We start from the raw sequence: 26,560 nt of genomic DNA on the forward strand, positions 1-26,560 counted from the left end.
TGAGCAGTCTGTGGTCATGAGACCTTGATGATAATACTGAATTGCTCAGGTGAACCTAATGATTGATTATCAAAGACAGAAGTTTATTTCTCTTTAAAAATGGATGCTGCTTGTTTGTTAACACTCCAACAGTAAATCTGCCTCCTCGTGACTACAGGGTTATAGTTTTTTTAAAATTATGGATTATTGAACAAACATATGCTAAGGTGTAAAAGCAGGTCTACCTTCCACATACACTCAATAAAATACTTCTTTCCCTTCTCACCTGCCTTCCTTTCCTCTTCCAAAGAAATGCTAAAGTTCTCCTGAGCAAGTATAGAATTTTAAACCTTTCCTTTAAAAAGTGGTTATTTTTCACTCTGCTGGCATTAAAATCCTTTGAGTTAAGTGTGCCACTAGCCCAATCGGAAAGATTCACTCTGCACTGGGCACTAAAACCATCCAGCTCTCTGCTTCTGAAATCCACAGCCATTGATAAATTATTAAACTTGACTATCAGGTGAGGGGACACTTTCACAAGCCACTTCAGCACCTGTCATCACCTGCTGTGAAAGAATAAATAGGCTAGGCCTCCTTGATATAAATCAGCAATGACCTGCATGTCCCCAGTTAGAACTAGTTTCATCTGGATTTAGTAGTGGCTGCCAGTGATTTCTAGGGTGACCCCACATTTTAATGTGTATAAAACTGGGATTTCTAATTTGCTAAATCAAAGCTTATAGTCAGAAATGCTGATTAGGAAACTGACATTCATATCATCTGCAACACAGTAAGAGACACATATGAATTCAATTACATACTTCCTTTGAATTAAATGTTGAACAATTTGGCAACTTTCTATCTTCTGATTAATAAAAGAAATCACCAAAATATGAACAGTAGTGGTGATAGTGGAATGGTGCTTGTCAAAATATTACCTGAGGAAAGGAGGGTTTGGATTAACTCTCTCACACCTAGGAATTAGTGAATTTCCATTCCTTATGGTATTATAGTGACTAATGTCACAATCTTAATTCAGTGGAATAGGATCTGCATATCAAGCAACACACACAAAATGCTGGAGGAACTCAGCAGGTCAGACAGCATCTACGGAAAAGGATAAACAGTTGATATTTCAGGCCGAGACCCTTCATCATGTAAACCTCAGTTTATTTCAGGTAAAAAAAATTTCCAGATCGGAATAAAGATCAGTTCAGATCTCTCTCAGAAAGAATTTTAGTGTGTGACTTGTATTTAATGCATGACGTGTATCGGTATGCATACTGATATGAACAGAAATAATTACTCTGATTGAAGTATTGTTCATATCTTTCAGCATCACATTAATAGATGCCTGCCTGTTTTCAGATGTCACAATTTAGTTCACCTTGTCTCCAGCTCCCTGCATCCTGCAACAATAATGTCACATTTACAGTTTATTGAAACAGTAGTTTGATGTATCAGTGAAGAGTTTCAGAGACCATTGTCCATGGCAGTCAAAACATTCTGTTGCCTCAAAAATGTCAGAGCCTTTACCCTACAGAAGAGGAACAGGATACAATGAAAACCTGCAGAAAATAAAAATGCCCCGTTCATATCAGTGAAATCATTTCTTGTTGTTGTTCAAACAAGGGAAAATGCATCTTAGTAGAATCATAGTGCCTCTAGTATTTGACTGAGTGACTGAGCCCAATGATGCAGCTGACTTTTTATATCATTATACAGAGAGCATCCATTAATAACAATAGAGCCATAAAAGCTCACCAACAATCAGACCTAATGACTGCTTCAATGGAAAGTGCATTTGCTGAATTAGCAGTCACCACAGATTGTGTAAAATGGAGCTGAGGCAGACAGCCTTGTTTACTTTTAAATATTCAAAATCATTCCAATAAAATTCAAAGGGTATCAGTCAACATACTGTGTGGTAAGACTACACCAACAATAATTAGTGGACATGCTTTAATGGAAAAAATGGAAAATGGCATTCTGATTATGATTCATTTCTCTCATAAATGTAAGAACTAACAATGTGGAAAGAAAGACACCTCTTAAGCTGTTTCATATAATACTGTCAGTAAGCCACGGAAATTGCTATCAACAGTCTTGTAATGCTAATGGAGTCTTTTCCCTCTTCTGTATCAGATTAAAAGGTAAATGTTTTGTATAGAGCTACTTGCCTAGAGTGTTTACATATTTACATATATATAATGTATTTTGTGAATCTTTAATGGGGGTAGCTGATGCATTCAATTAACACAGTGATTCCTTATTCTAAGAAGTTCTATTTGCTTATCGTTTTGTTGTTGAGGATTTGGTATTTTCATTAGGGGAATAAAATATCCTTATGATATTTTATATGGTGACAATGGAGTTTATTACATGAACTACATTCCAACCAATATGGTGTTTGTATAATCTATTGCACAACATTTGTTAGAGACCTTTTTAACACAAATCTTGATGCTTTATAGGTAACGCGGCAGAAACAGCATCAAACATTTCATTACTCGTTATTGCTGCTTAAAGTAATTAATCAGGTAAAAATCCTATCATGCCCCTTTATTGGTGTAAATAAAGCAATCAATATACTTATGGAGTAGCAGAATATTTTAAAGATGATAATTCTCCGATAATAATCATTCAAGCTAGGAAATAAATACTTAGAATATAAAACCAATATACTTGATCTAAATTAGAAGGAACGTCAGATGATTCAAACACAATATAGAATGGAATTTTTATATGATCATTAGACAAAAGAAGGTGTATTACAACATTTTCAAACCTACCGGCGATGGTTAGAAATGACATAAGCTCACATTCTACAATGATACGCCTTCTGAAATATCTGATATCTTGCAGTGCATGTAGCAAGTACTTGAAATGATTTCCCTTTGTAGCTGATTGCTTTATGAAACACAGCTCTGTTAGAAGTAACACTTTCTATCTTTATTCATTGATTGTGTGGATAGTTTTACAGTAAATAAAGATGCCAGAACCCCAAAAAGACCAAATGTCATAATATCAAGATCAACTTCTGTTCTGTCAAATCAATTGTAAAAATAGTTATAACAGTGAAAACTGTTGTTTTTGTCTCTTTTTCTGGTGCCTGACAAAATAGAACTTAAAATTTACAACTGTGGTTGGAGTCAATAATAATGACGTAAATCTTTGTGCCATGTAGCAGTTGTATCACTTGGATTTTTAGTAGTTTGTGGTGAAAGTAAACACTTTAGTATTTGTTTATCACTTCCTAGCATCATTTTAATTCCAATAGTGGTTTCAACCATGTTTATGAACTGACTATAATAATGGGAAATCTGCAGCAAGTAATTAAGTCTCAAGAAGCAAATCAGCTTACTTTGAAATGCAGTAGATAATCAAAATGCAGTTGCTCAAGTGTAAAATGCAGCATTTAATGATCCTGTGTAATACAGATTACAGCTTTCATTTTAAAATCTAGTAGAGCAGACGAACAAAGCTGTGGTCCACATTGTTAGGTTGGGTTTTCAAATGCGTAAGAAGACATTATCCATATCAGTAGCTCCTTATCATTAGACATTTTTGAAGTTTATGGCAAGTATTTTATTTTAGATTTATTTTATTATTTATTATCCTTTGTTTTGCTTTTAGGATAGAGAGTACTCAAATTTCATAATTAATAATTTTTCGCCATATCAAGAATAGCCAGAATTGTCATTAATCAGACAAGCTCCATTGCTACAAATGCATCTAACTATACAGAGGTTACTATTGTCAAATTCAGGTATGTGTTCTGGGTAGCTATTCAGAAGTATGTACACAAAGATAAGACAAATGGGTTTAGCAGATGAAACAGAGAAAATAATACAGATGTATTGACAAATTGATGCGATTGCTCTAACTAAACCTTATGGAGAATTACATATAAGGACATCTACATGCAACTAAAATATTTCAAAAACATTTCACACTTCAACCTGACAGAGAAGAGGTTTATGCCAAAGCAAATCTAAACAAAAATAGTTGCATCCACCTACAGAGGTACTCTTTGCTCAATCCATCCTGGAGGTGTCAGTGATTCTGAAACAAAAATATTGAAAGTGAATAGTGATTAGCTGCTATCAATGGAGAGCTAAGTAGAACCAAAAAAGGAACAATAAAATGCATCATTGGTCTTTTAATATTTGAAAACTCTACTGCTGAAAATAGAAATACACCTTAGTTTTGTGTGTACATATATTTTGCTATTGTGTCATTTAAATTTAAAATATTAAACTGCAGACATTTATTATAGATTCTCACTGCTTACATTACTTTATTAGATGCACATACTTTAAAAGCTCAACCATTCAGTGTTGATTGTGATTTGATATTTTACAGATTATTTAAGAGGATGTTGTGAATGTAAGTAAGGGCATTGGTTTGGGACATTACAGCAAAGAGGTGGCATTGAGTTCCCTTCAGCTTTCCAAAAACAGAACAACTAATCAAAAATTTGGTTGGTAAATTTCCTGACACAGCAGTAAAATTACTTGTCTAAATCCACAAGGATCTGCCACTTCCAGCATCTTAAACTGTGGTGCTGTGATAAGAACAGAAATCAGCCATCAGTTTCTGCACAGTTACTTTCATGTTTGAAAATATTCTGAGGCATTTTCCATAACTAGCATTTCTGTTAGGGTTTACACAGCTTCAAGGATATAGCATTTCCACTACTTATTCATAAAAAAACTCTGATATTATCAAAACTATACACGTTATATACAGGCTTTCAAAATCTGTGAACTTCTCACATTATTCTTTCTCGAATAGGCTCAATCGGGAAATTAATTCTTGCAGCCTGTATCTACCCATCAGCTAACAAGGTGCTTGTGATCGGTGCCAAAGATGCAGTAATTGTGTTTACCAAATGACATTAAAAGTAATGGAGAAAGTGAATTGACTCTTTGTTTTCACTGTTTAAAGCGTTGTTTTATAATGTTTGCATCACTCCAAGCACTTGTCCAAGTAATCATTTGAGACTCAACAAGGCAGCACTTGTGTTTTATTGCTGGTTGTACTGAACTTTTCTGGTGAGGCACTGCTCCTTTCAATAGGATGCCATGCTGAAGGGCACAGTTATTTGATAAAGTAAATTGAGGGCCTGTTGTACCATTGCGAGTGTAACCAGCAACAAAGAACACACATTTCAGAGATTTCCATGGGAAATAATACAGCAGGGGAAAACAAAAATGGCTAAATTAAAAGAACAGTTGCCATTGTTCTTAAGCAGAAGATAAGCAAGGGCAAACATCTGGGGCATAGTTTCTTCTACTGAAAACTACAGTACATATTTCCAATATATTCATGAAGAATTTATGGAAGTGAATTCGTCAGTGCAAAGACATAGCAATTAACCCTGCAGGCCTTTTTGAAAGGATGTCTTTCATTAGTTTGTAAATCACATTACACATCTGAGAAAGTGTTAAATTTGGAATCGCCACTAAAGCAAATAAAATTACCTCACCGCAATTTTTGTTCCAATAAAATAACACAAATTTTATTTCAAATCAGATGCACTGTAAAATATGTCATTGATGCTGCCTCTTCAGAAACAACATAGCCACTCAATTCAGCTAAGTAATGGGATCCTTCACAATCTAGTGAAGCTTTTGCAATTTCTATATTCTGATGTGAGGCAGCATAGTTTACAAGCACCTCACTTTTCATTGTAATCCATAATTTTTACTGTGCTTCGAATCAATCAAAATGGGGTCTTAATTCTTACATGAAATTATTTGATTGTTATGGAAAATATGTATAACAACAGTGAAGTTATTTGTATTCCTCAACGGGAAAACATTAATATCTTTTTGGTACTCTGAGTGGATCTTATTTAGATCAGGGACCTCAAAGTCCAGGCATCAGAGTTTTCTCTGCTTGCGTTCACGCCTGTATGTCAGTGTTTCATTGTGTTAAACTCCATCCCCCAGGCATTGCAATTCACTGATTTGCAGCACATTGTCATTCCACAGACTTTTACACACTAGTAAAACTAACTTTACAAATGGCGGAAATAATAAAACATATAAAATATACTCTAAAGTATCAGCATACAGCTGGCAGCCAAGACAGAGCTACGCCATATTTTTTTTTCATCATGCTGAGCATTTTGTTTACTTTTGCCGTTAGTGACACGGACTAGAACTGTAACAATTACCACAAGGAATATTTGAAGCCTACACTGATTTTGAATGTACACCATGTTTGGATTCAATATCTTCTTTTAGATATTTTTATTTATATGATAATAATTAAATTAATTTCCTATTAGAAGATGGATGTGAAATACAGCTTTGCAATCTGGAAAGATTAATGCTAAAAAGTATTTCCCTGTTAATTATATTCTAAGAATGGAGCAAAATAGGGAAATAATCTATTGCCCTACAGAAGATATCAAAGGACTGGGTGTTATTTATTTTTTTTGGAGAAATTACTGACGTGACACTACCTTTGATTTCCTCCAAACCTTTTGTTCTACTCTGAAAGCAATTTATTTCTGGCCCAGTGATATCTGAACAAATGCAACTTTCAAAGGAGTTTCATGTAGGAAAAATACCCTTTTAATAAGATTACCTTTGGCTAACTTCCCAAATGCAGACTGAAGTGCACTGTTTGTGGTTTTTCAACAGCTTACACTAAGCCTGCTCCATGGAAATAATCTACATTTAAACCCTGAGAAACAAATCATCTGTGCTTAGGACATAAATCCCTGTCATTAGACAGTGATTACGATAAATATTTTTGTACACTCGCCTGTTATCCTGGCTTGGTTTTGTGACAGACGGGGGGAGGAAGGAAAGGGGTAACAAAGATTCACCAGCAAATCTCTTGCCAGTTTATCCAAAAAATCTGACTACAATACTAATTTTTCAATGGAGTCATCTTTATGTTGATAAATATTTCAGGCATTGTAAAATCATTACATACTATTGGATAGAATAAAGTACGATGTAACTTATATACACAAATTGTGATTTTTCACTTCACTGCAGGTTACTATCAGTGCATTTCATAGCAATGATTTCTAAATTATGATGTTTAATTAATAACTATTACCAAAATAATTATATTTAAATTATCAGTATAATTACAGAAAAATCTGCAAAACGTTTATGCAAAGTTTCCTATATTCTGCAAGCTTTTATTGGCTTGTTCGTTTTATCGCATTGCTGCAGTCTAACAAAATTTCTATTTAAAAGTAGTCTTAAGATTCAATGCTATTTTTGAAGCAACTAATAAAATATTTAAACACTATTGTGTTACACTTCCCTGAGAGGAAGCTGTATGTGTGCATTTTGTCTTATTTTGTTTCATGAGTTCTCCTTGGTTCGTGGACAGCTTGTAACATTCAGAGATGCACCAAATCATAGCATGCCAAGACATTCAGTAGCATTTGAAAGGAAATGGTCAAAGCAACTGCAGAATAACAAAGCTACATTAAAAAAATATGAAAAGAAGCAAAAGGTTTCAATCACAGATTGAGATGGAAGCAATAGTTTGGGATGGATTCTCCCAGCTGGCTGAGGTGCAGTATGACAGGACCAAGTAATAGGCTGTAGCACCACATGCTCGTCCTGATTTACACTTACTATTACTCAGCGGAACTACTTGGAAACAAAGATCTACCAATCATATATCTGGTTCATTCAAATACAGGCAACATCATGCTTACATTTTTCCTGTTTCTTTTTATAAAACTCCAGTCATATCAAATTATTTCTGATAGAAATTTCAGGTGTTTTTGTTACATTTTCAGCAGATGTAATTATCCTTTATTAACATGTACCTTGACAAAGTTCTGAAAGCATTACATTGTTGATTTCTGTGATCCAGTTCAGAAATGATTTACAATGACGGGAACATCTAAAATTATCACATCTCTTTGTTGTTGAAAATATATATAAATGATCTATTGAAAAGTGAAATTGTAACCCACAACAGTGTTGAAATATAAAAAGGCATAGAAAGAAGGAACTGGAATGAGTATCACAGTGCATCTTACATAAGTAATTCAAAGAAAGCTCTTGTTATAGACTTTATTTGTGATCAATATTCATTAAATAACACCAAGTTTTTGAAAGAATGACCATCTAAAGATGAACAATAATTCTTCCTGAAATGGATATAGATAATCTTCATTTCTGAGGTCAGGAAATGCAGCTGTGGTGTTCAGCCAATGTACTCTTAATAAATAGCCTCATTTTCATAAACCTTCTAACACAAAATATTGTTTTCATTTGAACCACATTTTTTCAGAAAATGCCTGTAAGCCTTATAATGAACAGGGTGGTCCCCATTTTGTGAATGTAAACATTTTAGGCAATAAAATAAGACAAAATGGAGGAAGGCAATGCAGTGAATCAGAAACAGATAGATGTGCGAGGATGAAGGGGAGGGGCAGTGAAATGGTGGGCCAGTGGGAGTGGATGGCATGCTGAATTGTAAAATATAATGCAGCAGGACATTATGAGAGAAGCAGTATTTTAAGCTAGTAAAGGTGTGATTCAATATTTTGATTAATGGTCTACTGTCTATTGCTATCACACACTTTGGCATGCACTCTGAAGAAATGTATAATGGAAGAGATCATTGTGAGAGACACATGAAAACAGTTGAAGAAATTCAAGGTATGGAATCCTAGGCTTGATGGCTAAATGATTACTTGAAAAAAAATAGGCGAACCATACTTCGGATAACATTCAATCTCAGCACTGTGACAAAAATGCATTTGGTGGAGTGGGGGCAATGTGTTGTTTCATAAACAGTCATTTTATGCACAGGGTGATACAGACTTTCTTCAGTGTATATACGGCAGTGGAATCCTGTTTTGTGTAATAGGTTATGGGTGACTAAAAAACTGTGAAGAATCAGACAGACATAATAGGACAGCTATACTATTACTGATTATGTAAGTGATGCAACTGGAGATTGTTACTGATTTGCATACATCAGAACATTACCATCAATTTACTTGTTGGTGTGGTATGTAATCTGCATTTGACTGTATTTATAATAAGCCTAGGGGAACTGTGATCCCAATCACTGGAAAAAAAACATTTGCCAGTTTTTTACTTGCATCTTGATAGCAGCAGGATTTGATTTGTGCAATAAATATAATGACACTGCAGATGGGTTGAGAAGAAAGCGCTAATCAGCATACATTCTTGACAAGACTGCAACGTAGTAACATTTGTAACTAGGTAATCTGAAACATTAGTTGAACGTTGACAGAAGTTTCCCTTAAACAGTTAAAGAGACCATTTAAGTAAACTTACTTAATAAGGTATGAATGTTTCACGATAGAAATATGTTACTTTTCCCACATTGAATTACAATTGATTTTTCTTTAATTGAATAACTGTTCGCTACAACAAACAGTGATAGTCACTTTTCATGGTTTCCATCTTCGATCAAGTCAAATAACATTGTAAAAAGCACCTCTGTGCTAGAGATATATTAAAACAGAATTATTAGGAGCCCACCCTGATCTGATGAACCCAAATGTTTATGTCATTTCCATTTCAGTTCTTGAATGGCCTGATTCTGTTTCCAGCATCTTATGCTTTTTAACAAGTATTACTAACATCAATTCCTAATTTTTTAATAGTGTCCTGTACAAATTGATCCCAGAATGTTCATCAAATTTTAGAAAATACCATAGCTTCTATATACAAATCTTTCCATCCTGGTTACTAATATTTTACAAATATTTCTATTCCAGTAACAGTGTTTTCAATCAATAGGAATTGACTCTATTACACATACTCAGTACTTTGGTCATTACAGGCTTCTAATCATGAAAATGATTTGTGCAGTAGTTAGAATGCTGGGACTGCCCCCGTTAATAGTCATTTACTGTCATCTCGCTGAACAGATTTGCATTAATGAATAACCTGAATTCAGCAATCAGCAACAAAGAGCATAGGCTACCGATCCAACATAAAGAAGCTCTTCCTGGTATTCAGAGACAGGTCAGCAAGACAATCATGCTTAAATTAAAATTCACTCTGAGGGCAAACACATCTCTTCCTAGTTTGAAGTGAGCATCCAGCAATCGCCTCACAACCAGACATTAATAGAATGAAGGCACAATTCCAAATAAACTTCAACCTATGATATTAATGTGTTGCCTTATTGGGCCAGAAGTAATGGGGGGGTTGAGGGCAGAAATAACCTCAACTCTTTAATGATTATTTAGGCATGATGCCTTCCGTTCAGAAACACCAGCATATGCTATTCACTGTGCAAATAGAAAATCGCAATCCCTTCAGAAATATAATTTCATCGAACTAACCAATCCAGGCGCTTGACAGTTCATTAAAGAGCAGCAGAAATGAGTGCTTGATGATTAGCATGAATGACAGCTACTAGGCACACAAATTACACAGAATGGAGTGGGCCTGTGGGCCTGTATGATTTTCCTTTACATTGGGTTGGGCCGGCAGTTCAGGGAACAATGATGTTGCTTTGACAAGATATGCGTGCGCCCAGGTCTCTCAATTGTCAGCCTCACCAACCCCACGTCTCCATACCACCCCTAATGTATCTCCAGTCAGGACCCAGCATTATCTCTGACCAAATAATCCTGAACATGCACAAGATGATGAAAAATGAAGATTAAAAATGCCTGCTTTGTTTCCCAGAAAGATTACCGCCAGCAGTGTTTCTTCCAAAGCATGTTTAGCTTCTAAACATTCCCCAGATACTTCATGAACATGTCTAAATTGCTAGCTTATATTAATGAACCATAAAGATATTTTTTCATCTTTTCAGTTCCCAATGTTTTAGGAATGTCCTCCATACTTATGTGAGAGCTTGGTCTTTAGGCTATTGAATTGGGAGCTTTATGCATAACAATAACCCACATGGCACAAGTGACAGGTGAGAATCTTACTCATTTGTTACATCGATATGTATTTTGTGGTCTGATACAATAGATGGACTGTGGTTGGGTCTCCTTTTGTGACTGCAGTACAGCTTCAGGGAAAAGGGTTTCTTGGTGGCAGTTTGTAAAATGAGTGTTTCTTGCAGTGAATGCTTATACTTACAAGTTGTTATATCATGTTAAAAATAATGAGGTTTATTATAAAGAAGATGTAAAAAGCAATGTGGAAAACATGCCATCAAAGGTACTTTGAATATTTCAGGTGTTCCCTGCACGGATAATGTGTTTCTGCACTGAGGCTGCTGAATATGTGCAAAGATGTCAATCAGCATACAAAAGTTCAAAATTCAATGTTCAAAGTAAATTTATTATCAAACTACATACAGTGGCATACAAAATTTTGGGCACCCCTGGTTAAAATTTCTGTTACTGTGAATAGCTAAGCGAGTAAAAGATGAACTAATTTCCAAAAGGCATAAGGTTAAAGATGACACATTTCTTTAATATTTTAAGCAAGAAAAGTTTTTTATTTCCATCTTTTACAGTTTCAAAATAACAAAAAAGGAAAAGGACCCGAAGCAAAAGTTTAGGAACCCTGCATGGCAGTACTTAGTAATATCCCTTTTGGCAAGTATCACAGCTTGTATACGCTTTTTGTAGCCAGCTAAGAGTCTTTCAATTCTTGTTTGGAGGATTTTTGCCCATTCTTCCTTGCAAAAGGCTTCTAGTTCTGTGAGATTCTTGGGCTGTCTTGCATGCACGGCTCTTTTGAGGTCTATCCACAGATTCTCGATGATGTTTAGATCAGGGGATTGTGAAGGCCATGGCAAAACCTTCTGCTTGTGCCTCGAGGTAGTCCATTGTGGATTTTGAGGTGTGTTTAGGTTCCTTATCCTGTTGTAGAAGCCATCCTCTTTACATCTTCGGCTTTTTTACAGACGGTGTGATGTTTGCTTCCAGAATTTGCTGGTATTTAATTGAATTCATTCTTCCCTCTACCAGTAAATGTTCCCCGTGCCACTGGTTGCAACACAAGCCCAAAGCATGATCGATCCACCTCCGTGCTTAACAGTTGGAGAGGTGTTCTTTTCATGAAATTCTTCTGCACCCTTTTTTCTCTAAACATACTTTTGCTCATTGCGGCCAAAAAGTTCTATTTTAACTTCATCAGTCCACAGGACTTGTTTCCAAAATGCATCAGGCTTGACTAGATGTTCCTTTGAACTTTTTGAATGAAACATTTTGGCCGCAATGAGCAAAAATAAACAAATAATACTGAGACCATGAGTTTTGGAGTCCTTGAAACTGAGTCCATAGTTGTGTCAGTTCAGTATTGAGATGAGTGAAGTTATTCACGTTGATTCAGAAACCTGATGGTTGAAGGGTAATACCTGTTCCTGAACCTGGTGGTGTGGGACCTAAGGCTCCTGCACCTCTTTTCTGATGGTAGCAGCAAGAAGAGATCATGGCCTGGATGGTGGGGATCCTTGATCCTTGTTGATGGATGCTGCTTTTTCATGGTAGATATATATGCTCAATGGTGTGGAGGGCTTTTCCTGTGATAGACTGCAACTAAAAAGATCCAGTGATTCAAAGATTCAAAGTAGGTTCTGTATACAGAATACAACTCTGAGATATATCCTCCTGCAGGCAGCCACAAAACAAAGAAACACCATGGAACCCATTCAGGAAAACATGGAACACCCAATGCGCAAAGAAAGAACAAATAGCGGCAAGGGCAAAAAGCGAGAGAACAACACATAGAATATCACACGTCAAACCAGTGCAATTGTAAAATGCCATTAACATCAGGTGCCTGACTTTTAACTGTGCAAAGTAGTGGCCAGTAATTAAAGTTATTAGTTGGGTATGAACCTATTCCAAACAAAGCCATTCCTGATGTATTGACAGTGATGATACTAATACAGCTACCAGAGATTAGCTTCCTTCTGTGCTTCTTTATAAAGATAAGCAATTATTTTCTATGGCTTCTTCTTCATACCATGGAAAACCCAGTTCCCAGTTTCAATTTCCTGTTTTCAGTGGCCACAGCTACATACAAAGGAATTTTAGTATTAAATCGAACAGAGGAATAAAGACATCGAGCAGCACATCCTGTACCTAATGAAGTGGCCACTGTGCGTATGTTCACAGTCTGCTGCTGTAGCCCATTCATTTCAATATCTGACGCGCTGTGTGTTCAGAGATGCTCGTCTGCACACCATGCTTTAATGCATGGCTATTCGAACGACTGCCGCCTTTCTGTCAGCTTGAACCGGTCTGGCCATCCTCCTCTGACCTCTCTCATTAACAAGGCATTTTCACCCACTGAACTGCTTGCCACTGGATGTCTTTTTGTTTTTGCTTTTTGCACCATTCTCTATAAGCTCTAGAGTCCGTTGTGTGTGAAAACCCCAGGAGATCAGCAGTTTCTGAGATATTCAAAACACCTCCTCTGGCACCAACAACCATTTCAAAGTCAAAGTCACCTAGATCACATTTTTTCCCCATTCTGGTGTTTGGGCTGAATCACACCTAAACCACTCGACCATGTCTGCAGGATTTTAAGCACTGATTTACTGCCACATGATTGGCTGATAAGATATTTTCAAAAACTGTCAGGCAGGAAACTCTGCATCAGGGATTGTATGGTTATGATGTGGAAGAGACGTTGTTCAGGTGGCAGTGGGTGAATACAGAGTCACTTGTACAATGGGGGTGATCTTGGAGGATAGAAAGGTGGTTGCATGATGATTGTGAGATAAGAGGTCTAATTCCATTGAGCGCTTGATCATAGGAAGAGCCTGACTGTGATAGGGTACACTGATTGTTCGTAATGTTTCTAAGGCTCATTCTTTTCCCACACAAGTTTTCTTACATATTCAATACATTCAATAAACATTTCTTAAAAGCAATTGCAATAACCATTTTCCCTACCTTCAACACCATCCCAACTACAAAAGAAATGCACTTAGTTATTGAGAATTAAAATGTTTGATAATTGTTTAGATTTGCAGAATGGTGTAGTTGGTAGTTCAATGTATAAATTTCAGCATTAAATTTTTCCTCTTTTGGTGTTCTTCTTAGTAATATGTTTCAGTATGTCAGTGTACGAGCTGACAATTTATTCTGGTGCCTTCTTCAGGAAGACAGGAATTTTTCTGAACATACTGACTGAATGAATCTCTGTCTCTGGGGCTGAGAATAGCAATAGATGTCAAGGCTAGGGTCCATCTTTGTGTGAACGATGTGAGTGACAACTTAAATTTTTGGTTTAGAATGTTGTTACTTATTGAACACGAAAGAAATCCTTAATCCTTTATCAATTGCATTAATTACAATTTTCTTCATTTGCACATGTATTTCCAGGATTATATACTGGATACACACACACACCTACATACAAATATAGATCTTCTGTGTATATATAGGATTTATAGCTGTAAGTAATGAACAGAACATTTAACTGGAATGCAAAATGTGAGGATGTGCAGTGTCATATTTGAGGAATTCTCACTTGCAATTGAGAATTGTCCAAATATAGAAGCAGCTCAGTTACAAAATTACAGCGTACAATTTGAGTTTGGGATGATAGTGTCCAATTGTCTAATTTTCCTGAAGCATCCACTACATTGGAAGCAAAAATTAGAAGAAACTTTCTATCTGTGAGTGGATTTTAACCAATCAGTGGTGGTCAATTGTTAATGTTCTTGACCTGGCCATGGAAGTGGCCAAAGCCATGCTCACCCAAGCTTGCTCAGTGACAAGTTACTAACACATTTAAATGAAATGAGCTGAGTCGTTATGTTGCTAACAAGCAAGTCTCGTCATCGGAGGTGTTTGATAAAAATGATTACTTAAAAGCAATTCTGATTTATCTTACTATCTATTTGTTCCATCTGTCATTTCTAGCTTTGGATTTTGAATGCTTTTGATTAAACAGTTGTGGTTGACTGCTGGCAACATCAATGGGGAACTATTAGGCGATGATGTCTGAAAGCATAAGAGGTTAAAACGCAGCCGGGTGCTCTCTAAAGTAACCTGGATTATTAACTACAGTTCAAATGCTACTATGCATGATCTATTTGTGCAGTCAACCCATTCAAGGCAAATTCCTTTCCTCTCTGGATTATAGTATCACAAGAACATTAGAGCACAGAAGGAGGCAATTCAGGCCACTGGGCCTGTGCCAACTCTTGCCACAGAAATCCAGCCAGTCCTATTTCTCCATTCTTTTTCCACAGGCCAGCATTTCTTTTCTTCAAATATTTATCACTTCTCTCTTGAAAACTACAACTTAATTCAGAATCAAATCCATGTTTAATATCACTGACATAATTTGGTGTTTTGTGTATACAGTGCAAGCATAAAATAGACTAAAACTTACCGTAAGAAATACATACATTACACTGCATTTGTCAACGTGGAGCAGGGAGCGAGTTTGTAAATCTGGTGGGAGCAAAGGATGTTGGAAATGGAGAGGGTGGACCACCGTGGGAGGGGTGTGGGACAGATGGCAGAGAAGGAGTGCCCGGACAGGTTGTGGCACGGGTATAGACACACCCAGCCCTGAGACACTAGGGAAGGTCATTTGATTCCAGTTAATTGGTTTATTGATCATTACAGATTGTCTCTCTGGTGCTTCCTGCTCCCTCCCCTCTCCCTTCCCCCTTTCCCAACCATGATTCCCCTCTCCCTGCCCCCTTCCATAGTTCACAATAGAGACCCATATCAGAATCAGGTTTTTCACCACTCACATATGAAATGAAATTTGTTTTTTTTGCAGCAGGAGCAACATTCTTAGGCATCCTAGCTACCTGTATGTCTCCAAGCTTTTCCACAGTAAAGTGTATAAAACAAGTACTCCAAAAAGAGAGCAAAAATAGCGTGGTAGCGTTCATAGGTTCATGGTCCATTCGGAAATCTAACTGAGGAGGAGAAAAATCACTTCCCAAAGCATTGATTGTGTGTCTTCAGCCTCCTGTACCTCCTCCCTGATGGTAGTAATGAGAAGAGGGCACGTCATGGGCGATGGAGATACTTAATGATGGATGCTGGTTTTTCGAGGCATCACCTTTTGAAGATGACCTTGGTGCTGGGGAAACTAGTGTCCGTGATGGAGCTGGCCAAGCTTACACCCCTCTGCAGCTTTTTCTAATCCTGTACACCGGTAAATTTGCATTCATCACACATTCAGGCAATCCATTCCAGATGATAACTACATGCTGTGTGATTTCTTTTCTCTTTCAAACCGCTCTAGATTATTTGCTAATCGTTCTGAAATGCAAGTCTTCTTGCCCGTGATTTTGTACAGCTCTTCCAAATTTCCTCTTAATCTTCATTGTTCCAAGGAAAAGGAACTCCAAATTTTCTAAGCCATCTTCATAACTGAAATTCCTCATCCTGGAGCCTTTGTATACATTCTCCTAAAATTTGCTCTAATTAGACACTTCAGTTACAGCATAACCTGTGTTTTACAGTTCAGCATAATCTCCCTACTCTTGCACTCCATATTTCTATTTAAGGTGCCCAGAACCCAATGCGTGATATTAACTACTCTCTCAACCTGCCTTCACTTTTAAGATTTATGCACACACGTGCACAAGTTTCTGCATCCCTCTAAAACTGCAAATTTGGTTTATACTGTCACTACTCCTTCAACACTTATTGACTGTACCTTATGTCCTTAAGCTCAAAGAGGAATACAAAGATAAATTAATTTGTTAAGACTGCAAAAAAGAAAATGGAAAAATGAAAGAGAGGGAGAAAAATATAATTGAAGAAGAATTGGAAAGAAATATGATATTTTAATAGGTAAGGTGACAAGGAATGTTGTTTAATTGGTTACCGTTTTATATCACCATGCCTTAACCTATGACTGCAGAACGTTTATAAAGTGGGAAACTATCTGCAAGCAATAAAAGCCATTTTTAAGACCTACATAAATATTTCACGTTCATGAAAATATTTTGGTTATATTTTCATTGCTTGGTAGTGAAAGCCTTAAGTTCTTATTCTCTGTTTGTGGTTAGCATTCATTAACCAATGCTTCTAAGTACCTTTCGTCCTTGAAATCAGCCAGTCCAAGGAACACCGCATCAGTGGTTGGCTTCACAGTTCACAAGTAGCTTTGTAAAGAAGTCAGGGGCTCAAAGAATATGTGATCTGCCCTCGTTGATGAAGTTGACTGAGAGATTAACTCATTCTTCACAGTTGATGCTAGTCTGGCTGTGGTTTGCTTGGTGCAGTAGAAACTGCTTTGGAAGCAAAAAGGTCCTGAAAGGAAGTCAGGAGAAAATTCCATGAGTTGATAATAGTGGAAAGGAAATGCAGACACAGAAATAAAAATACTGCCGGCTTTTAATATGGACCACAGTCACACATATTAACCAGATCACACTAAACATTCTAAGATACTGCATCAGAAAAAGTCATAAGACCATAAGACATAAGAGCAGAATTAGGCCACTCAGCCCATCAGTCAGTGTTTTGAGCAACGTAAACTATGTTTTGATCTTCCAATCCTTGCGGGAATAATTGATCTTCCGATCCTTGCTGGGACCTTTTCCAGTCTCGGCTCAAAACGTTGACTGTTCACTCTTTTTCATAGATGCTGACTGACCTGCTGAGTTCCTGCAGCATTTTGTGGGTGTTGATAAGAACATAAGAGATAGGAACAGAATGAGGCCATCGGTGGTGGGGAAACTGCTGGAGTCAGTTATCAAGGATGTGATAACAGCACATTTGGAAAGTGGTGAAATGATCGGACAAAGTCAGCATGGATTTGTGAAAGGAAAATTATGTCTGACGAATCTCATAGAATTTTTTGAGGATGTAACTAGTAGAGTGGATAGGGGAGAACCAGTGGATGTGGTATATTTGGATTTTCAAAAGGCTTTTGACAAGGTCCCACACAGGAGATTAGTGTGCAAACTTAAAGCACATGGTATTGGGGGTAAGGTATTGGTGTGGGTGGAGAATTGGTTAGCAGACAGGAAGCAAAGAGTGGGAATAAATGGGACCTTTTCAGAATGGCAGGCAGTGACTAGTGGGGTACCGCAAGGCTCAGTGCTGGGACCCCAGTTGTTTACAATATATATTAATGACTTGGATGAGGGAATTAAATGCAGCATCTCCAAGTTTGCGGATGACACGAAGCTGGGTGGCAGTGTTAGCAGTGAGGAGGATGCTAAGAGGATGCAGGGTGACTTGGATAGGTTGGGTGAGTGGGCAAATTCATGGCAGATGCAATTTAATGTGGATAAATGTGAAGTTATCCACTTTGGTGGCAAAAATAGGAAAACAGATTATTATCTGAATGGTGGCCGATTAGGAAAAGGGGAGGTGCAACGAGACCTGGGTGTCATTATACACCAGTCATTGAAAGTGGGCATGCAGGTACAGCAGGCGGTGAAAAAGGCGAATGGTATGCTGGAATTTATAGCGAGAGGATTCGAGTACAGGAGCAGGGAGGTACTACTGCAGTTGTACAAGGCCTTGGTGAGACCACACCTGGAGTATTGTGTGCAGTTTTGGTCCCCTAATCTGAGGAAAGACATCTTTGCCATAGAGGGAGTACAAAGAAGGTTCACCAGATTGATTCCTGGGATGGCAGGACTTTCATATGAAGAAAGACTGGATGAACTGGGCTTGTACTCGTTGGAATTTAGAAGATTGAGGGGGGATCTGATTGAAACGTATAAGATCCTAAAGGGATTGGACAGGCTAGATGCAGGAAGATTGTTCCCGATGTTGGGGAAGTCCAGAACGAGGGGTCACAGTTTGAGGATAGAGGGGAAGCCTTTTAGGACCGAGATTAGGAAAAACTTCTTCACACAGAGAGTGGTGAATCTGTGGAATTCTCTGCCACAGGAAACTGTTGAGGCCAGTTCATTGGCTATGTTTAAGAGGGAGTTAGATATGGCCCTTGTGGCTACAGGGGTCAGGGGGTATGGAGGGAAGGCTGGGGCGGGGTTCTGAGTTGGATGATCAGCCATGATCATAATAAATGGCGTTGCAGGCTCGAAGGGCCGAATGGCCTACTCCTGCACCTATTTTCTATGTTTCTATGTTTCTATTTGGCTCATCGAGTCTGTTCCACCATTTCATCATGGCTGATTCATTTTTCCTCTCAGCCCCAAGCTCTGCCTTCCCTCCCATATCCCTTCATGCCCTGACCAATCAAGAATCTATAACCTCTGCCTTAAATATACATAAAGATTTGGCCTTCACAGCTGCCTGGGGCAATTAATTTCACAGGTTCACCATTCTCTGGCGAAAGAAATTCCTCCTCATCTCTGTTCTAAAAGGATACACCTCTGGTCTTAGACTCTGCCAAAATAGGAAACATCCTCTCCACATCCACTCTATCAAGGCCTTTCACCATTCGACTGGTTTCAATGAGGTCACCCCTCATTCTTCTGAATTCCAGTGAATACAGACCCAGAGCAATCACACACTCTTCATATGACAAGCCATTCAACCTGGAATCACTTGCGTGAACCTCCTTTGAACCCTCCCCAGTTTCAGCACACCTTTTCTAAGATAAAGGCCCAAAACTGCTCTCAGTACTCCAAGTGAAGCTTTATGAGAAGCTTTATGAAGTTTCAACATTACATCCTTGCTTTTATACTCTAGTGCTCTCGAAATGAATCCTGACATTGCTTTTACCTTCCTCGCCTCACCACATATTCAACCTGTAAATTAACCTTTAGGGAATCCTGCACAAGGAATCTGGGTCATTACACAATACCCAATCAAGAAATGCCTTTCCCCTAGTGGGTTTAAACGCAAGCTGCTCTAAAAATCCATCTTTTAGGCATTCTACGAATTCCCCCTATTGGGATCCAGACTAACCTGATTTTTCCAATCTACCTGCATATTGGAATTCCTCATGACTATCCCAGCATTACCCATTTTACATGCCTTTTCTCTCTCCTGTTGCAATTTGTACCCCATTCCCTGGCTAATGTTCGGAGGCCTGTATATAACTCCCATCAGGGTCTTTTACCCTTGCAGTTTCTTAACTCTGCCCACAAGAATTCTCCATCTTTCTATTCTAATCCTATGTCATCTCTTTCTAAGCATTTGCTTTCATTTTTTACCAACAGAACCACCCCGTGACTCTGCCTACCTGCCTGTCCTTTTAATACAATATTTATCCTTGGATGTTAAGCTCCCAACCATGATCTTCTTTCAGCCACAACCTGTGACGCCCACAACTGCATACCTGCCAATCTCTAACTGTGCTACAAGACCCTTTTCTCTACACTGTGTACGTTCAAATATAGCACCTTCAGTCCTGTATTCATCATCCTTTTTGATTTTAGCCCATTATAATTTAACTCATCCAACTGACTGCAATTTTGCCCTATCATCTGCCTGTCCTTCCTCACAGTCTTAACTATATACTGTATCTAAAGCCTGTTCCTCAGTCTTATCACTCTGGCTCCCAAATCAGCTTAAACCCACCCCGGAAGCTCTAGAAAACCTTCCTGCAAAGATATTGGTGCCCCTCAGATTCAGGTGTAAACCATCCTTTTCGAACAGATCATACCTTCCCCAAAAGAGATACCAATAATCCAGAAATCTGAAACCCTTCCCTCTGCACCAATTCTTCAGCCACACATTCTCCTGCAAAATCATCCTATTCTTACACTCATGGCACAGGCAGCAATCCAGAGATTACTACCCTGGAGGTCCTACTTTTCAGCATTTTACCTAACTCTCTTCAGGACCTCCTCCCTTTTCATACCTACAATATGCCATTGGTACCAATATATATCATGACTTCTGGCCGTTCACCCCCCCCCCTTTAGGATTCTGTGGTCACATGGCAGTAATTGGGTGGAGCAAGCTCATTGGGACAGAAGGACCTGTTACTGTGCCACATCTTTAAAAATATAAAAATTATCATTTCCAGAGTACCTACTGGGCTGATAACTCCTGGGAAAGACAGACAAAGTAGGTTAAGAAACAAACTAGGCCAAAAGTAAATTTAGAAAAACGTGCCAATCTTCCCAGAAGACGAGAAGGCAGGTGTTTGGGGTTGAGTGGGAATTCAGAATCAGCCATGATGGTTACAGCAGAGCAGACCCGATGGACTATATGGCCTAATTCTGCTCCTAGATCATGGAGATTACAGTGACTAAGAGGCAAGTTACCCTGCATCAGGTAAGAAGAGTCAGTTTCAGAGATTGCTAAACAGCTTGTGAAAGGTAAGTCCATTCACTGCTCATCCTGGTTTTACGCTACTAAGCACACACAGTGGTAACGGAAGCCACGCAGGCCATTGAATTTCATGGTAGCCTAGAGGGTGGCATGGTAGCCTAGGAGACACGACGGTAACCAAGGGGACAGCAGGGTACCATAGCAGTTAACATAGCTCTCTACAGTACCAGCTGTAAGATTGGGATTCAATTCCCACCAGTCTCTGTGAGCAGTTTGCATGCTCTCTCCATGCATGCATGAGTTTCCTCCGGGTGCTCTGGTTTCCACCCACATTCCAAAGATGTACTGTATGGGTTAGGGTTAGTAAATTGTGGGTGTGGCACCAGAAGCATGGCGACACTTGCGGGCTTCCCCTAGAACACATTTGGACTGTGGTGATTGTTAGCACAAACAATGCATTTCAATGCATGTTTCGATATCTCAATTCACATGTGATAAATAAAGCTGATCTTTAAACCTTTTTTCATCAGAGTTTCTCCTCAGACCTTGGGTCACAGCATCTATTGCCAATCTCTAATATCCTAAGAGAAGGTGATACATGCTTACCTGACCTGCTGTAGTCATTATGGTGAAAGTACTCTCACAGTGATGTTGGATAAGGAATTCCGGGATTTTGAACTAACAATGATGGAAGAATAGTGATATTTTTATAATTCAGGATGGTGTGCAACTTGGACGGGAAGCTGTAGGTGTTAGTGTTTCTGGTGTGTCTGCTGCCCTTATTATTCCCCATGGTAGAGGTCACAGATTTAGATGATGCTGTTAGAACATCCTAGGCAAAAAAACTTCATTATATTTTATAGATGGGAGACACTGCAACCACTATGTGTTGGGGGTGCAGGGAATTAAGGTTTTGAGAGCCAATCAAGTGGGCTACTGGGCAGCATTCATGCTCCTCAGTAGGGCAAGAAGTGTTATCAGTGTTTGCTGAGCAGAGACATCTTGGGGTCCAAGTTCACAGCTCCTTGAAAGTGGCTACACAGGTCAGTAAGGTGGTTAAGAAGGCTGATGGAATGATTACTTTTATTAGTCGAAGCACTGAGTTCAAAAGTCAAGAGACTCGTGTGGTGTCCCTCTCTTTCGAAGAATGTCGGTGGTATTGTAGAATGATATTGTGGTTCTGTGTTAATGGATTGGACTGTTGCGTTTTTGGATTGTGGACTTTTTCAGACTTGTGGTTTTTATATTCTGTGTTCTTTTATTGCCCGTTCTTTTTCCGTTTTGTTGTGTGAGTGGGGGGTGTTTGAGGGTTGATGTTTTGTTAGTTTTTTTGTGTGGGGGAGGGGATCTTGGGGGGTCAATGCTCCTGTTCCATTTTGTGCAGGGGAGGGGTTTTTTGGTGGTTGATGATTGGAATACCATTCTTTTTTGTGGGGAGGGGTGACGTTTCTCTCTGAATGACTTCCTTGTTTTTTCTTTGTTTCGTGGCTACCTGGAGAAGACAAAATTCAAAGTTGTATATGGATACATGCTTTAATAATGAACCTTTGAAATTTTGAATGCATTTGTTCTGGCCTTTGGTAACAGCGCATAACCTGGACGGCTTCCGGGTAAATGTCAGGATTTTACTGGAACACCCAGGCTAGAGGCATACTGGGGAAATGCCCTAATGCAATGGTATTCTCTCCCTTTAAAAAGTGAGGTGATCTGGAGATGTGGAGAGACATCGGCTGGGTGCTGAATGGGTGGAATCTCAGCTTTATACCCATGTATCCACCAGCATGGCACATGGGAAGCACAAAGTGCTTTGAGAAAAGGGACTTGACAACCTGCTGGTGTCAAACTATTGTAACATTGCAGGTGTGGAGGAAATCACAAAGTTATAACACACTATACCTACTGGAAACGGGTACCAGCACCAGGTATGAAATCAGTGACCACTGATAATCTTCCCACTGTGCCAGATAATCCAGCTCATAGGATTTTCAGAATATTTCCTTACAAATAGAACAACAAATTTTACTTCCATGCTGACCAATAAAGTGCCTATTTACAGTCATCCAGTTATATTCTCCGCACATTGACATCATCTCAGATTCTATCAGGGGGAACTTGCAGTGGAAAGTTAAACTAGCAAGCTACTTGTCTTTCAAATGTAGGAGGAAATCTACACGATCCATAGGAGAACATGTAAACTCCACACGGACAGACCAGGAGGTTAGGATTAGCATAGGTTGCCAGAGTTGTGAAATTCTGCCACAGTGCTGCCCGACAGTCTTGTCAGGAAAATCCTCTTAATTCATGGGTAACTTGCAGAAAGTGTGTTGAAAAAGAATTACATTGGTACATTTACACTTTACTTTCTTAGAAGGTTAAGGAGGTGTGGCTTCTTCACATACTCTTGGAGTACTGTGCTCAGTTCTGGTTGCCTCACTACAGGAAGGATGTGGAAGCCATAGAAAGGGTGCAGAGGAGATTTACAAGGATGTTGCCTGGATTGGGGAGCATGCCTTATGAAAACAGGTTGAGTGAACTCAGCCTTTTCTCCTTGGTGCGACAGAGGATGAGAGGTGACCTGATAGAGGTGTATAAGATGATGAGAGGCATTGATCGTGTGGATAGTCAGAGGCGTTTTCCCAGGGCTGAAATGGTTGCCACAAGAGGACACACGTTTAAGGTGCTGGGGAATAGGTACAGAGGAGATGTCGGGTAAGTTTTTTACTCAGAGAGTGGTAAGTGTGTGGAATGGGCTGCCGGCAACGATGGTGGAGGCGGATATGATAGGGTCTTTTAAGAGACTTTTGAATAGATACATAGAGGGCTATGTGTAAGCCTAGTAACTTCTAAGGTAGGGACATGTTCGGCACAGCTTTGTGGGCTGAAGGGCCTGTATTGTGCTGTAGGTTTTCTATGTTTCTATACACTCAAACAAACATCTACAACTGAAAGTATCCTGAATGGTTGTATCATGGTCTGGTACGGCAATTCAATTGTGTAGGAACATAAGAAGCTTCAGAGTACAGCGAATTCAGCCTAATATATCTATAACCCTCAGGCTCGGCCAGCACGTGTTCGTCCAGGGGAAGACAACTTCTGGCTCCGCCAAACTGAGAAACCTCGTTCGTGTAGATGCTACGTGATGTGTTGCCTGGTTACAAATCTGCACCGCAAGATATCAGACAGTGCACCATATGCAATTAACTGATTGAACTTTATAAATCTTAATCTGAATATAGAGTTAGTAAAGAAAATAAAAAGAAAAAGGGCCCATTTTAAGGGAGAAGTCACAAGTGCACGTTGGAGCTCACTGATACGGCTATGCATCAACCATCGACCTCGTCCGAGCGTCGCCGACCTTCGGACCCTCGCTCCCAGTCCACTCCGTCCGGTGGTCTACCAGCTCTCTCCATACGCGTCTTCCTTCTTCTCCTCTCGCCGACCAAAGACCGCAAAAATCTCTCTTCCAGACTCACAAGAAAGAACAACATTTCACTCATTGGATAGCCCCCACATTCCAAAACCCAGTTATCTCTAGTCATAACCCAAACATTGCTGCTACAGAGAAACTATTACATTAGCAGTGAAACTTTACAGTGTGTTATATATCACTGGCGCACCCCTCCACACCATTGGTATTCTCAACATGAGGACTGCCTCAAGAAAGCAACATCTATCACCAAAGATCCCCGCCATTCCAGCCATGAAATTTCTTGCAGCTACCATTGGGAAGAAGGTACAGAGGTCTGAAGTTCCACACCGCCAGGTTCAGAACAGCCACATCCTTCCAACATTGTTCTTGAACCAACCTACAAAACACCAATCACTAACTCAGTTTAGTAACACTGTGATCACTTTGACCACTTTAGGTTCAGATTCAGATTCAAAAAACTTTGTCATTCTAACCGTACATCAGCTCTGCAGGGCAGAATGAGACAGCATTTCTCAGGAGCAGTGCAATCATTACATAACAAACACAACACTAAATAATAAACATAACAATAAATAGTAAAACACAACAGCCACATGTCAGTTAAAATCAAGTTATAAGTGTCCAGTGCAAGTTAAAGTGTCCAAAGCAGAGTCAGGTAGAGCAGCTATTTAGCAGTCTGACTGCCTGTGGGAAGAAGCTGTTCAGTAGCCTTGTGGTTTTAGTTTTGATGCTCCTGTAACATTTGCCTGATGGCAGAAGAACAAACAGTTCATGGAGAGGGTGTGAGGGGTCTTTGATGATGTACTGTGTCTTCTGGAGGCTTCGACTCTGAAAGAGGTCTTGGACAGAAGGTAGGGAGACCCCAATAAACTTCTCTGCTCCCCTAACCACCCTCTGCAAGGCTTTTTTGTCGACAGCACTGCAGCTGGAGTACCAGGTTGTGATGCAAAAGGTCAGTACACTCTCAACCACGCCTCTGTAGAATGTAGTTAAGATGTTAGTGGGGAGTGATCCTTGTTTAAGCTTCCTCAGAAAGTGCAATCCCTGCTGGGCCCGTTTCACAATCCCAGTGGTGTTCCTGGACCAGGTGAGATTGTCCGAGATCTGCACCCCAAGGATCTTGATGTTTTCCACTCTCTCCACTCTGGAGCCACTGATGCTGAGGGGTGTGTGCTCAGGCTGAGACCGTCTGAAATTGACATCATCTCCTTGGTTTTGGTGACATTAAGCATCAAGTTGTTATCCCTGCACCAGCTCTCTAGGTGTTTGACCTCCTCCCTGTACATAGTTTCATCATTTCTGCTGATGAGCCCCACCACTGTGGTATCATCAGCAAATTTAATGATCAGATTCTCCTTGAATCTGGCTGCATAGTCATGTGTTAGCAGTGTAAACAGCAATGGGCTAAGCACACAGCCTTGTGGGGATCCAGTGCTCAGTGTGATGGAGTCAGAGATGTTCCTGCCAACACAGACTGACTGTGGTCTCTCTGTCAAGAAATCCAGAATCCAGCGACACATGGCAGTATTAAGGCCAAGCAGCGACAGTTTCTCCACTAGTCTCTGCAGGATGATGGTATTGAACGCTGAACTGAAATCAATGTACAGGATTCTGGCATAAGTGTCTTTGTTGTCCAAGTGAGAGAGAACTGTGTGCAGTGTGGTGGATATTGCATCCTCCGTAGAGAGATTTGGACGATAAGCAAACTGTAGAGGATCCAGTGATGAGGGGAGGCTGGCCGTGATATGAGGCTTGACAAGCCGTTCAAAACATTTCATCACTATGTGGATCAGGGCAACGAGACAGTAATCATTCAGACAGGCTACAACTGATTTCTTTGCTACAGGGATGATTGTGGAGGTTTTGAAGCATCTGGGGACAATAGCTTGACTAAGGGAGATGTTGAAAATGTCTGTCAGGACATCTGCTAATACATCAGCACATTCCTTGAGCACACGTCCAGGGATGTTGTCGGGACCTCCCGCTTTTCGTGGGATGAGCCTGGCAAGGGTCCTCCGTGTTTGCTCTGGATCAATGATTGGAGCCGGCTGGTCAGATGGTAACCATGA

The 26,560-nt window shown here is 39.4% G+C and overlaps 1 long non-coding RNA gene across 1 annotated transcript; it reads right to left on the reverse strand.

Annotated features, from left to right (window-relative positions):
* Positions 1-1,891: 1,891 nt before the first annotated feature.
* LOC134343128 (uncharacterized) lies at positions 1,892-22,531 on the reverse strand. Its single transcript, XR_010017177.1, has 3 exons — positions 21,668-22,531; positions 16,951-17,167; positions 1,892-4,044 (listed from the first exon to the last, which is right to left on the reverse strand). It is a non-coding gene; the product is annotated as an uncharacterized LOC134343128 (long non-coding RNA).
* Positions 22,532-26,560: the final 4,029 nt, after the last annotated feature.

Source organism: Mobula hypostoma, chromosome 1 (assembly GCF_963921235.1).
Source record: "Mobula hypostoma chromosome 1, sMobHyp1.1, whole genome shotgun sequence".
Lineage (NCBI taxonomy): Eukaryota > Metazoa > Chordata > Chondrichthyes > Myliobatiformes > Myliobatidae > Mobula > Mobula hypostoma.